General features: G+C 46.6%; 1 long non-coding RNA gene across 3 annotated transcripts in view; it reads left to right on the top strand.

Moving 5' to 3' along the window:
• Nucleotides 1-13,252, top strand: part of LOC109286437 (uncharacterized) — an 85,947-nt gene extending 72,695 nt beyond the window's left edge. The window contains exons 4-5 of one of the 3 annotated variants that reach the window (XR_009456370.1): nucleotides 6,988-9,312; nucleotides 9,405-13,252. This is a non-coding gene — a long non-coding RNA (uncharacterized LOC109286437). Of the gene's footprint in view, nucleotides 1-6,987 lie in introns of all 3 variants that reach the window. The other 2 variants (XR_009456369.1, XR_009456368.1) reach the window with 2 other exon arrangements.
• The last annotated feature ends 778 nt before the right edge of the window (nucleotides 13,253-14,030 follow it).

The raw sequence follows: 14,030 nt of genomic DNA, 5'->3' as shown, positions 1-14,030 counted from the left end.
GTGTTCTTCATTTTTAGTTAGTTCCTAGTCAGTGCCCCAACACATTGCCAGGGAGCTCACTCTTGCTGGAGAGGCATCATTCTAGCTGAGGTCCAGCACTTACTTCCCAGCTTGCGTGCTTCAGTCAAGGTCCTATGGCAGGTTGTGCAGGATTAGAGGGGTTAATCCTCACTATATTCTAACCAGCTTAGCTTCCCTTGCCCTTTCCCCTGAGTAAAGCATTCTTCACTTTTTGGCCCTCTGGTGTGCTGTTAAGCAGCTGCCACATTCCAGTCCAGAGCTGGCTGCCTTTCTGTCATGGATAGAAGCAATCTCAGGATGTTGTTTGCAATGTAATGAGGTTGAGGAACTTTTGGATCACAGCAGCCAGTTCTACAAAAGGCCTGTTAAGTACTGCTAGGGCATGGGGATGAACAGTGCAGCTTGTGTGCTATAGTTGGTGTGTAGGTGCCATACAGTCCTTTACTGGGAGGCATGTCAGAACTTCTTATATATTTAATAGTGCTTAATGATTTTGACCCCTTGTGGCTAAAGGTCTAGAAGCAGCAAACCTGTTGCAGCAGAGGTGTAACTGCGTAGTTCTGTCCCCTGAATGGTGTACAGGGTGGTGGCAGCAGCCAGGCTGCCAGCAGTGGCATGGTGACTGGGAGAGTGGTGGTGGCAGCTGCTATTTCTGTGCCCCCTCCACCAAGTCAGTGCCCAGGGCTAGTGCTTCAGTTGCCCCCTTCCACTCTCCTTTAGTTGCACAACTGTGCTGCAGTGAATGACTGAGAAAAGAACAACTTCTTTACAAAGCATAAAATACACAAGGCTCCAGTTCTGAGAGTAGATCCCTGAGCATGTTGGCACCCAAAGCTTCTCTGCTGTGATCGAACCCCTTCTTCCTGCTGGCAGAGTTTCTCCACCTCAGCTGAATGGAGTAAAGCTTTTGGTACCATTCAGCAACCAGTTATACTCATAGCTCTGCACCTCCTGCCAAGGTCTCTTCAGCCCTGAAGGCCTTCCCAGCATGTGCCCTGCATTGTGGGGGCACAGCAGCTGAGCAGAGATGCATTGAAGCACCTGAGTGTCTGCGTGCTGACAGTGGTTGCTGCTGCGTAAAGGTGAAGCCTAAGGGCCAAGCTTGCCTCTGTTCTTCCCATGGGGCCATTCCATACTGTGCTCCTCTGCAGATAAAACACACGACAAAAGAATTAACCTGCTGTATTCATTCAGGGTGCCATTCACACTGGTGAAGGTGGCCCAGAACAGGTCCAGGTGCCACTGTAGTTCCATGCCAGTCCTTTGGACTTGTGCAGGTTATATGCACAAGGGCAAATCTCACCCTTGAGTATTTTAGGATGTGCCTGCTCTGCTGTTGCAGGTATGATGGCAGCCTGGGTGCTCATAGCTGTGAAGACACAGTGAACAGACTTCAGCTTGGGCCAGCCACCCAAGTGAGTATGTAGGGTCTGAGGCAGCCTCTGCCTCAGATGAAGTCTGTGCTACTATGGCTATGCTGCTATTGGTACCCAGGCTAGGTAGGTTAAAACTTGCCTGGGTGCGCCTAGCCTGGCTGCAGTCACACCTCTGATTGCAGTGTAGATATAGACATTGAGTCATTCTGAGCATGAGTGTGATTAGCTAAGTTACTACGTGTCTGTTGTCCAGTGTGTAAAATTACAGGAACTTTCCTCTTACAGACATGTCACCCACAATGTGCAATTACATAGATGATGAAAGGTGACTCATGGATTCAGTTCACCCCACAAGTCTGGGTGCTGCTTCAAATTACTCTGGGGATCTGGGTTGGAAGACCTGAGGTCAGTCTGGGGTAGGGGCTCTTTATTCCAGCTGACTCAGGGAGTGCAGTGTATGGATGAATGAAATGATGAGACAATTCTTTAAAAACTGTACTCAATTTTTTTAAAGGACAGAAAATGTTAGCTTGATATTTGGAGTGAGAGGGCAGGGGGTTGGGTGCAAATTGGGAGACTGGAATTGAAATCTGAGAGAAGATTTTATGAAGGGGACTGCTGCATTTGTTTCTTTTTTTATGCTGACCATAGGATATCGCTCAGCACTAGTTAGCAGTGGTAATGTGAAGGTGATGACCCTTGCAGGGCAGAACTATTACTTAAACACAGACCAGGCCTGCAGGATAAAACAGAGGGGAGTCTTAGTTCTTTGTGAACTCTTCAAGGGCACTCTGCTACTGCCAGTCTTGGAAACTGCTGAGAAATACTGACATGAATAGAACTAAGTATCAATTGCACAATTCATAGCAGAGAGTCTCCTTTAGGTCAGTGGGGGAAGCTTGTGTCCTTGAAATAAAAGGTCATCGTTTTTTTCCTCTCTGAAGCCACAGGTAGGCAGGTAGCTGGTAGCGAGGGCCACAGCTCATTAAAATTCAGACCAACCCTTGATTAAAATCTCACCAGACTGCTTAGAAAGGAGTGGGCACCTGGACCCTACAGTGAGTGGTGCTTCACTGTGGGGCCTATGGCACTAGCCCAGAGGCTTCTGAGCTATCCCAGAGGGCTAACGTGCTGGAAGGCACGCGCTCCTCTTGTGTTTTCTAAGCACAAAGGCATCAGAGGCAGGTGCAGCCCCCGTGCAGGGAGGGCTGGGGGATGAGCTGTTGCCATCCTCCGCTTTATTCCCTGCCAGCTGATCTGGCCAGCATGCAAAACCCTCAGCTGACTTTTGCTCGGCTTGCCAGGAAAGCCATCTCGAAAAATAGACGCGTGTCACTCAGCCCCAGCACGCAGTGGTTCACACGCTGCTAACTGCACGTACATGCCCCTCGGCCCAGAAATCCCTGGCAGACATTTGAGTCAGGACCCTTTCAGCCATCTCCCCGGCTCTTGTTTTCTGGCTTCCAGTCAACGTCCGGTTTTGGGTTTTCTCCCAATTTCACAAGCTGCGCAAGGTAAGAGAAAGAGATGACGTGAGGCACAGAGAGTCGCCCATCCATCTGTCTGGAGAGAGATGTAGTGGTCCTCACGACCCTGGAACTGCCTCCAAGGAGTCGCTTCCTCACTGTCTGGGCCTTTGTTTCATTTTTGTGGAGGGAAAGAGACCGGAATCGACACTCCAGCCAAGTGCCGGGGAGACCGGCATTAACAGGCTGGCTGAGTGAGAACTCTCTCCCTGGGGGAAGGCAGCTGTGGTTTCCAGTGCCAGCCTGGGCCACAGCCACCGCCTGCACTGTAGCCAGGACCCTTCCATAGAGAATAGTTCATCCAGCTTTTAGGTCTATTTTGACACTGATTATTCCAAGATATGCAAAACACCCCCTCGGTTCCCTTGCTGTAACACTTGGTAAGTTACACTTTAGGGCCATCCACAAGTGGAAGATAGTGCAAAATCCTGCAGTCTGCTTATCAAGTAGAGTCCCATGTTGGAAGCACTTTCCTCCTGTGCTGTGGGATCTGCAGAACCCCCCAGGAGCCTTCTAGGTGGAACACAATGAATTGGTTTAACGCCGTAAAGCCGCTGAGAAGTTAGAAGCTGGTTACCTGGGAGACCCCCTCCCTCCCCCAGATACTGCCATGGTCCCCCAGATCAGCAGCTGCACTCAAGCTGGGGCCCTCTTGATATAACAAAAGGAGATGACAAGAAAGGTGTTCTCTAAGTAGTGTCTGTGGTCTGGAAACCACCTCTGCCAGATATGTGACGCTGTTGGGCAGCCCTTTTTTTTCTTTTGGGTTAATGAGGTGAGTAGGGGCAGAGGGCCTTTGTGAATACTTATGGGCAGTCCTTTAGTGTATGGTGTGTTTTTAATACATTGGGACAGGATGGCCACCCAGAGAGGAAAAAGTCGCATAACAATTTTGTGGCAGTATCTCTTTTAGCGATTCTGGTCCATGTGGACCCGAACAGTATGCCGGGGTGTTAATATTTGGCCTTTGTATTTGGATAAATTTGCCTTTGCTTCCTAGATGTTCTACATTTTGCCGTTGCTTCTTCAAATATCTGTTCCATTTCTGGGGCCAAACCTAAACCTACTGTGTAGTCTCCTCTCTCATAATTCATGGCACAGGGTTTTTCCTGCTCCCCCCACCCCAACCTGTGTTCTGTGTGCGAGTCTCACAGAAGCATTGATAATGGCTTACTTGTTTGTAGCCTCTCGCAGTAGAATTGCCATCTTGATTAGAACATGATTTAGGGCATTCTGGTGGATGTTAGTGCTTTCTCCCATCCCATCAGTCACCAGGACCAAAGATACAGAGAGCCCCTGTGAGGCCTATGCCTTAGGGCTTGGAGGGGATGTAAATGGTGAGTAGGTCTTGTGTTGGCCTTCTGCATCAGAGTGAATTTTGCCTGGAAGGGTCAAAATCATCACAGGAGGAAATGGGCAACAAAGTTTTGTCCACTGACACCAGCAGTGAATTTGACTATGGGTTTCTTTCTTTTTTCCTCTGAATTTGCTTTCTTGAAAAACACTGTTCACTTTTTGCTGGCATCCTGCACACAGGCAGTTCAAATATCTTGTGGTCACTGTTTCCAACTGGTTCCAAGCTTCCCTGTCATTCTTATTTCCTCAGTGAGTCCTATCTTACTAATAAGAGGAAGATCCAGGCTCATGAATCCTCCTCTGGACCCTCCAATGACAAGCATTTGGCTCTTTTGAAGAAAATCCATATTTTACAACCGTTACTCACTGTGGTGAAGGCACACTAACATATGCATTCCCGTTGATTCCAATGAATTTGTCTGGGGAGTAAATACTCCCTGACTCACAATGGCCAGCCTTTTTCATACCACTAGCCCTAATGTAAGCCATGGGAATAAGTTCCTATATAAGTCCTCACCACCCTGATGTTTGCACAATCAGCCCTAGGTGGGTGTTTAATGGAGCTGGTTGAATGAGGGGAACGAGTCATCTGGCAGTTTCTTTGGATCTTCCCCACCCTTTGGCACAAAATATGGACAACCAGTCTTCCTCTTTATAAATTTGCCTGCCTATGTGTACTGGTGGGCAAAGAATCCTGTGCTCATTGGAGCACTGCTGTTTGTGTTGGGAAGGTTGGCACTTTCTCTTCCTCATTTCTCCTTTTTTATTCCTTGTAACTTGTCTCTCTGTCCCCCTCATCATTGCTGAGCTGCAGATCAATGGCCCATGCTAACTGCCCCTCCAGAAATCTTTTTTATGTAGACTGCACCCATCTATACTAAACCTGTGGTCAGGTCAATGGGATCACAGTTCCACCCTGTAGCTCAGAAGGCTTCTTCCTTCTGTGTATACAGTCTTGTTAGCTTGTTGCTTATTGTTTGCTTCAGAAAGTGGTGTTTTCCATTTTATTGCATGGCTCAAAGTACATGCCAGCCTCCTATTCAGATTGCAGCCTACCTGGCAAGCCCTGCCAGTTTTGAAGGTAGGATGTCAGCACTGCCTCTTGTGTGAGTGGAGACTAAATGAGGCAATCGCTTCCCACAACAAGAGACACATCCACGCTTTCTGAATCTGATGGTTGGTATACCAGTTGATGAAACCACTGCCAGACTTCTTCAATCATGGCTAAAGATCCTGGTTTTCCATTTCCCGCAGAAAAACAGAGAAAAATGCAGATTTCCCCCTTTATCTGAGGAAAATGCAGATTTCTCATTTTAACAGAGTAAACCGCAGATTTGTACTTTTGCAAAGAGCTCTCTGCAGGCTGGCACAGTTTCTCAGAGCCAGGGGGCTGTGTGTGTGTGTGGGGGGGGGTGGGGGGTGGGGAGCATTGGCGATGAGTAGGGGGTGCACACGGGTGTACGTGCACCCTCTGAGATTGGTGGTGCACCCCCTGAGAGAAGTGCTGCTGATACTGCTGGTGGTCACCACTCGCTGCTTGCCACCCCCCCACCCACTGCCAACACCACTGGCAGTCTCTGCGGGTGGGTACCGGCCGCTGGCCATTGCCAATACTGCTGGCGGTGTCTGCAGGTGGTCGCCAACTGCTGGCTGGTGCTCGCCACCCCTCACCGCTGACACTACCGTGGCTGCCTGCGGGAGCTCGCTGCCGCCACACCCCCACCTGCATGCGATCACCATGCCCCCCCAGCCTCCGGGGGCATGCGCCATTCCTGGCAGGGTGTGAGGGGCGCCAGCAGTGCTGGGAGGTTGTGGCAGAGGAGTGAGGAGAGGAGTGAGGGGCAACAGCAGGGCTGGGGAGCTGTGGCTTGCTAGTGAGGGGTCTGGACCTGCGTTCTGTGAGCTAAGAGAGCAGGGGGAGCTCTGATTTTCCATGACAAAAAACCCCAAATCAAATACCAACATTTATAGGTATTTAGAATGTATTTTATTTTAATAATTGAGGCACTGGTAGGCTTCCAAATTGCTTTAAAATGGTAAATATATCAAGACAACATTGTGTTCAACTGAGACCTATATATATACACACACATATATAGTGGTCTTTCAAGTTAAGCACAAATTTGGGGGGTTTTATCAGAGAATTTGTGATTTTTAATCAGAGAATTTGAGATTTTATCAGGGAAACACAGGATCCCTGATCATCACTCATGAAGGATATCAGAAGAGAGTCACTTCCAATAAGTGAGACTTCACTCAGGTCCCTAAAATCACATTCAGATATAGTGAATCTTTCTCCAGAGGTATCATTGTTCCCATATGGTTAACAATCAAAAGGAAATTCCCAGAGTTTTTTGAGGATACCTGGGAATCATATGGCAACACTTTTGTCCTAGCAGCCAACAGGTCATGTGTACAGTCTTGTTTTCTCTACCTTGTTCATGATTACCTTACATCATGCTCCTCATTTTGGAGCCAACAATAGGACCACTTGCCTCTTCTTCTTGGGCAACTCCTCAGGTGTCTTCCTCTTGGTCACTAACTGGACTCCTTACCATTTGAGTTTGATCTTTCCATTTTCCATTGGCTTCACATCTCCTACCACTGCCTTTTTCCACCTCTCTCTATTGCTTCTATTTGATTTGACTTCCTATAAGTCACAGAAACTTCAATTGCTAATTCCATCTTTTCTTTTGCTTGCATTTTAGACTCAATACACCAATGAGGATTCCTGCCACAAATACTGCACAGGATCCATTTGGAGATGCCTTCTATACTTCAGCAGCTGTGTTTAAAAGTGGACATTGCTTGTACATTCAAAGTGCATAATTTATCTTCTTTCTCATGCTTTGCTCTCAGAGGGTTTAATATTAATTAACTCCCAGTTCTGCCACCTATCTACTTAAGTGGCTTCTCACAACCATTAATTAATTTTCACAACACCCTGGTGAGGTAGGGATGCTTTTATTCCTATACTATGGATAAGAAATTGAGACACAGTAACACAAAGTGTGTGTCTCTAGGTCATGCCAGAAGCCTGCAGTAAGATGGGAACTGAAACCCAGTGTCCAGAGACCTAGTTCTGTGCCTAAACCACTCTCACTGAGGGCTGGAAAGAGTAGAGGGGGAGCAAGGATTTTACTGGCATACCAAAAGCTGGATAAGATGGTGACAGGAAAGAGCAAAAGTGAGTTGCTAAGTAGCATTTGTTATGAGAGGGTACCAGCATGCAGCAATGTGGTTTAAAAAATGTGACTCTGAGTGTGTGTGAATATACAAAACATATATGGAAGGTATGCCTCAGATACCCAGAGAGATCAGATGGTACTAGGGAGAGAAGGAATAGGTCAGTGGCAGCTCCTCTCTGCAGAGAGCTACAACATCTGCCCAAAAATAGTCTGCCACCCCTGATGCCAAGAGCAGCAAACCTTTGATAAACAGTTTAAAAATAACCCCAGTGGGAAAGACGTCCCATCTCCCTCCCTGGGAATCTTATTTGTGTTGGAGCCTGTGTTTGTCTTCCAATACCCCTGCCAGCTTTCCGACCATCACTATTGCTCATGTGACTCTCATTGCCAAGGAGGCTGGTGCCAGAGAGGACATGGGCAGTCCCAAGGGAGGAGAGAGATGGTTGATTATTTTTGCTACTGTGGCAAGGGTTTGAAATGGGCAGGAGCAGGGCTGGGGAGGAAGCCAGCCTGGGATGTGCCAGAAGGGATAAAAGATGTGTTTTAGCTCTTAGTGCTATGGCTTCATGCCCTCCTGCTGACACAAGGGAGCAGATTGTGTAAGTGTCACATAAAGAGGAAGGTGCAAACTGGTTTACTGCAGGAAACAGAAGTTGGACATGCTGAGAGCTGGCATGTTCCAATAAGCCACAATGTTCCCTCTCTCTAGGGCAGCCAGCTCCTCATGTCAGCTAGTCCTGGGAGGCAGGGTGGGGCAAAGGTCGAGTCAAGAAACGTGTTCTTAACTCTGCTCCTGGTTTGCTATGAGTCTCTTCTCCTCCCTTTCTTCTTCTGGACAAAGGGATAACAACATCAGTCCCCTTTTGTAAAGTGCTGTGGGATCTCAACACAGGAGCTCAGCCATATTTCCTGCTGGGGGCGTAGGTCTAGCTGGGGACCAAGTCATTCTCTGAGTGGGTTTCCTCCATGTGCCTCCATGTTATCATGGGAATACACTTGTGGAGCTATATAAAGATACTGTGGCTCACTGCCATGGTACACACATGCCCTTTTTGGTTCCTGATATGGGTGCTGTGTTGCCCCCCAATGCAGCCTGCCCTGTCAAGCTACCTTGGGACTATCAGCATGTGGGAGGCCACTGGGCTGCATTGGTGGGCAGCTGAGTGCTTGGGGGAAGCGGAGGCAATCTGTGTCCTAGAGCAGCTACTCCAACCTGGCGATCGTTGAAGACTGCTTGCACTTCTGCTGCCAAGTGCATGAGCCAGAGAAGGGTAATTAAGGTGGAAGCAAAGAAGGAGCCCCTTTTAATGGCCACCAAAGCAGCCGCTCCGGGGAACTGGCAGGGCTCTGTGCTGTAAGGTTATTAGAGTTCTCATTTGTATTGTCCTTGGAAGAGGTTCTTCAGGGCCGCTGGCTCAGAGCACAGAAATGTAAGTGAGATCTTCTTTGATGTGTTTGGGGAGAGCCATTCCCCATTCTTCCACTGCTGTTCACTATTGATATTATTTCTGTATTTTTCCCATAGCAACAGGGAGTAAGACCCCAGAAGCAGGACCCTAGCGGGCTGGGTTGTTTTACCCACCTGGCTTTGGGCCTGAGGAACTAACCTTCCTTCTTAAAACAAGATGCAATGGGTAAGTGCAGCAGATGACACAAGGAAAAGAGCCTCTGAGGTAGGTTGTTGACATTGTTCCTGTTTTATCACTGTTGGCAGCCATTGATCTTAGGAGACCATGGAGATTGCGCATTTGGTGGGTTACCAGGTACCACCACAGCTTCTTGAGTGGCTGAGGAGTCTGATGCATGACAAGCAGACCCTCCAGGAAGTTGCACATATAAAGACAGGTGAGCTTGCACTAGCATGCCAAGTACCATTTTGTTTTGCCTGCCTCTGACACCTCTTCTCTAGCTCATCATTGACCCACTCCATCTTGAAGCACTGCAGGCCCTGCTTCATGGTGACTTTCCACTTGCAGCAGTCTGAAGTGATCGATTCCCATTTAGATGTGGGGAAACTGAGGCATGCGCAGAAATTAAGCAGCCAGCTCTTGGTCATACAGAGCAAGGGGTAGAACCCAGGATTTCCCCTCCAAGGCTTATACTTACCAAACAGGCAGTGATGCTTCAGGTACTTCTTTTCTATCTCCATTTACTGCCTGATGAACAGGGATTCTGGTTTTCCCTGATAAAGAAATTGCAAATTCTCTGATTAAAAATGGCAAATTCTCTGCTAAAAACCCCAAACTCCACAATGAAAGGCCACTATATATACAGGTATCAGTTGAACATAACATTTACTTGATATAGTTACCATTTTAAAGCAATTTGGAAGCCTACCAGTTTCTTAATCACTGTAATAAAATACATTCTAAATACCTATAAATGTTGGTATTTGATTTTGGGTTTTTTATCATGGAAAATCAGAGCTCCCCCTACCCCCTTCACTCACAGAAAGCAGGTCCAGGCCCCTCACTCCCAACCCACAGCCTCCCCAGCCCTGCTGGTGCCCCTCATTCCCCCTACAGCCCCCTGCCCTGCTGGAACTCTGCCAGCCTGCAGAAAGCTCTTTGCAAAAGTACAGAATCCACAGGTTTCTCTGTTAAAATGATAAATCTGCATTTTCGTCAGGTAAAGGGGGAAATCCATGTTTTTCTCCATCTTTCCATGGGAAAAAGAAAACCTGGATCCCTGCTGATGAATCACTTCAAATGAGGATGCAATTAGTAGTCACAGAACTACAGACATAGGAGATGGAGATGTTCCAGGCCAGAGGAGTGCCGTTCTATCCATGCCAGTCTCTTCTTTTCACAGTAAAAGCGGGGATCGACGGGAGCCACTTCCATGTAGTGATCCCTGGAAATGTCTCTGATAGCCAAGAGCTCCTGAATCAACAAAAATGCCAAAGTGCACAAAGATAAAGATACAGACACCTTTTTTGTCATACGAAAGAACAGTAAAAGCAGTGGGGTTCCTTCCACTTCTTCTACCATTAGAGAGATCTCACCATCATGGCAAGTTTTGTAATATTCAGCCCATTCTCCTCTTATTGTTTTTACCTCTGACTCCTAGTTCTACTTCTTGGATTGTCTTTGGCAAGCCCCCAACCTCTAGGGAGATGGCATTTTCCCTGTCTCCCTCTCTCTGTTGCTTCTTCCTTCCCTCTTTTCCTGATTTTCCCTTCCCATCTTGCTCCCAATCAGCTCTCCATGCAGCCTTCAGAACATGACCCTGCAGGCATTTCACCACTGTGTCCTGCAGGGACTGTAGCAGCAGTGACGGTGGCAGAGGAGAGAGGTGGAGGTTGCATCATGTAAGCTGGCCTGTGGAAGGGGGAGAGGGGCTGATGGAACTCACTGTCCTTAAAGGGTCTGAGGTATATGTGAGTCAAGAGAGAGGTTGCTGATCAGTTTGCAAGCTATTTCTTGGCAAATGAGAGGCATGAGTATAATCAATGCATTGATGTCAATCAGTTCAGTCTTTAGCAGTCAAGATTGCCCTGATACCCTACACTGTCAACTGATCCTGCTGCTGGTTCACACCTTTCTCAGTTATGTGCATCCGTTCATCCATGCTGCCATCTGCAGCGTCCCATGATGTGCTATGGTAGCAACTGGGAGCAGCCTTGTAGTCTCCAGGGAGGAAGCATCCCAGACAAAGGAGCATTTCCCCTTAGGTCTGCCATCTGTTTGTGCTGTTTCTGCTGCTCCTGCTTTTCCATCTCCTGTTGTTGTCATGGGATTTCAAAGTACGGAGATCCTTGCAGCAGACTCTTCTGCTATTTAGGGTGGTCCTGGGTGATAGTCTCCTACAAGCTGATGTTGATGTTGCATTTTTTTCAAGCTGTCCTTGAGGACATCCTTGAAGTGCTTTATCTACCTTCCTTGTGAGTGTATGACTTGGGCATGTTGCCTTGACTGGGAGAAATAAAACTTGCTTCTGGAGTCTGGAGTTGGACATCCAGATGATGTAGCTGGCCTAGTGAAGTTAATGTTAGATGATCATTGCCTCAATGTTCATGGTGTTCGCCTGTGTCTGAGAGAACCATTTATAGCCTAAAGGCAAGTGACTGGTTTCACTGAGTTCATAGCAGGTGTCCCTTCATTCATCTTTTTTGGGCTGCCTGATTCCAGCTGAACCAATGCAAAGCTGTCTCTTGCTTCAAGGAGGGAGGAAGGTGCTGCCTGATTCATGACAGTGTGCTTGGCACCCAGAGTGCCATGATTAACTTAATGATTATCTATGCAGAAACCATCATGAACACCTGGTGTGTATACTGCTAGAAGGATTTGACAAACAGCTCACCATATCTTGGGAATGCTGACTTTTTAGCAAGTCACTTACTTTGGACAACGAAGGCAGACTTCTTAGTTCCCCCTCTGCGTACCACCCCCCTCCCCAAGACATTTAGTTCACACTGTAAATACTTGCAGAGGTTAAATGCATGCAAACAGAAACCCAAGCCCTTGACATTTTTGTGAAAATATTTCTATTGCTTTTAGAGCCTGTAAAACTTTTATTTACAAAACCGACATGTTGACCTTAAAGTACCTGACAACTACTCTGAGCCTTTGCCAACAGCATTGCTGCTTTTGAGCTGCTCCAAACAGGAAAAATGTTCTTGGAAAAGCTCTTAGAAGCTCAGAAATGGGTCACTCAAAGAGTAATCATAACCCAAAGCTCAGAACTGTTCATTCCAGCTTTCTTATTCTTCCTCCAGCAAATGATGGACTCTGGGGTCAGGAGGAGAGAATGGATGTCAACACATGGCAGCAAAAGCCCAGTTGTGGACACTTATGTACTTCAGGCAAGCCTGACCTGGTGTCCAAGGCAAAAGACAGACTGTAAAGTCCTGCCTAATGTGTCACTCAACATACAGAAACCCCAAGAGGAATTGTGAGCTCATGTGAACATGTCAGTGATATGTAGTATTAGTACCTTCCATTTATTGCCAGGCAAAGCCCTCTATTTATCAATAATCTCATCTCCATAGATAATATTTATTTTCTGATTTGGTAGCTACAGACATGGTCATGGAAACCAGTATTTGCTACAGAATTGGGCTCCAGAATCCAAAGCCTCATTATCCAGAGTTTCAAAATGAAGGATTAAAAGCCAACAATGAAAAAAAGGCATTTTGGTTATAAACCCTCCTGCTTCAAGGCAGGGAACAGCTTCAGACTAGGAATGGTTGGAGAAAAGCTTTTGTGATAAGCAGTTCTTTTCAGTCTCCCACTGCTGAATTTATGGACTTCTCTGAAACAACTGGTACTAGCCACTGTTGGAGACAGAATACTGGAGTCTAAGGGTTAGATTTGATTCCAAAGTGCAAGCCTATTTCACCTTGCATGAGTCTTTGAAAATTGGTTATTGTGCCTACTTTTGTAAAATGCCTTCATCTTAACTTTCAGATTGAATTATAAAAAGCAGTGAGGAAAAGGGGTTCCCTCTCACCTCTTATATGAATGAATTTTTCTGGCATTTGAACTGGAATAGAATAATTTATCCATCAAGTTTCAATTAGGTGTCTAATAGCTGGAATAGTGCCTGTCTTCTAGTCTGATTAAATATGGTCATTCCTATCTTGCTCATTTTCAATGTAAAAAATATTTCTAACCCCATGGCAATGATGAAGGCCTTAAGAGCATGAAACTATTGTAAAAAAGAAACTTCCACATTCTTCTGAGTCTGTAGAAATCCTGAAACAAGACTTGTGAACTGTTCAACTCTAAACATGGTAATGACAATTACAGTGATGACATTATTAAAATTGCTTTGCTGGTCCTTTGCTGGAGGAGCTGGTGGATTGAAGTGAGTATGACATAACATGGAGGTGGGGAGGCTTGGAAACAGGGCAGGGAGAATAGTTATTGGGTTTGTGTTGCAGAGGAGTGGCTATACCCAGATGGGAGTCTTTATAGGAGAAGGAGATATGGGAGTACACATGACTGGGAATTAAAGTGAAGCTGACTAGCCTGTTGTGGGTGTATATCTATTTCTGGAAAGTCCATGACCCCGAGGCTTCACACTACACTTCCCTGCACCTGTTTGGGATTGGAACTTACCTTCATGGCTTGGAGTCACCAGGGGCAAGAGCCTCAACCACTTTCAGCCAGAACAACTATTGACTCAGACCCACAGCAGCAAGCTAAGGGGAGCATCTTGGCAAAAAAGACTGCTGTGCAAATTCCTTCGGTGGTTGCCCTACCGAATCTTTGTTCAGTTCAGTTTGGTTCATAAAAGACTGAACAAGCTACTGGGACTATCAATAGCCTGCATTCTTCACTCACATAACTTAGAACTTGAAGGATGATTCATGTTTCTGAGGATTTTTTGCTGTTTTGTTAATGTGTAGAAATACATTTCAGCAAAATCACTAAACAGTTATTGCTAATGCAACATGAACCTACTGCCCTCAGCCCCAGTCCTGTGAGGGGCTGCCTCAGACCTGAACATGCTCATAGCAGTGTTACACTAATGTAAATTATACTGGCATCCAAAGAAAACAGACGTGCTGCTACTTCATAGTAAGGTGCCTTACTACCAGGTATTAAAGTGCTTTTCTA

Source organism: Alligator mississippiensis, chromosome 1 (genome assembly GCF_030867095.1).
Source record: "Alligator mississippiensis isolate rAllMis1 chromosome 1, rAllMis1, whole genome shotgun sequence".
Classification (NCBI taxonomy): domain Eukaryota; kingdom Metazoa; phylum Chordata; order Crocodylia; family Alligatoridae; genus Alligator; species Alligator mississippiensis.
The sequence above is the reverse complement of the archived record's forward strand: the minus strand, read 5'-3'. Positions and strand labels throughout refer to the sequence as shown.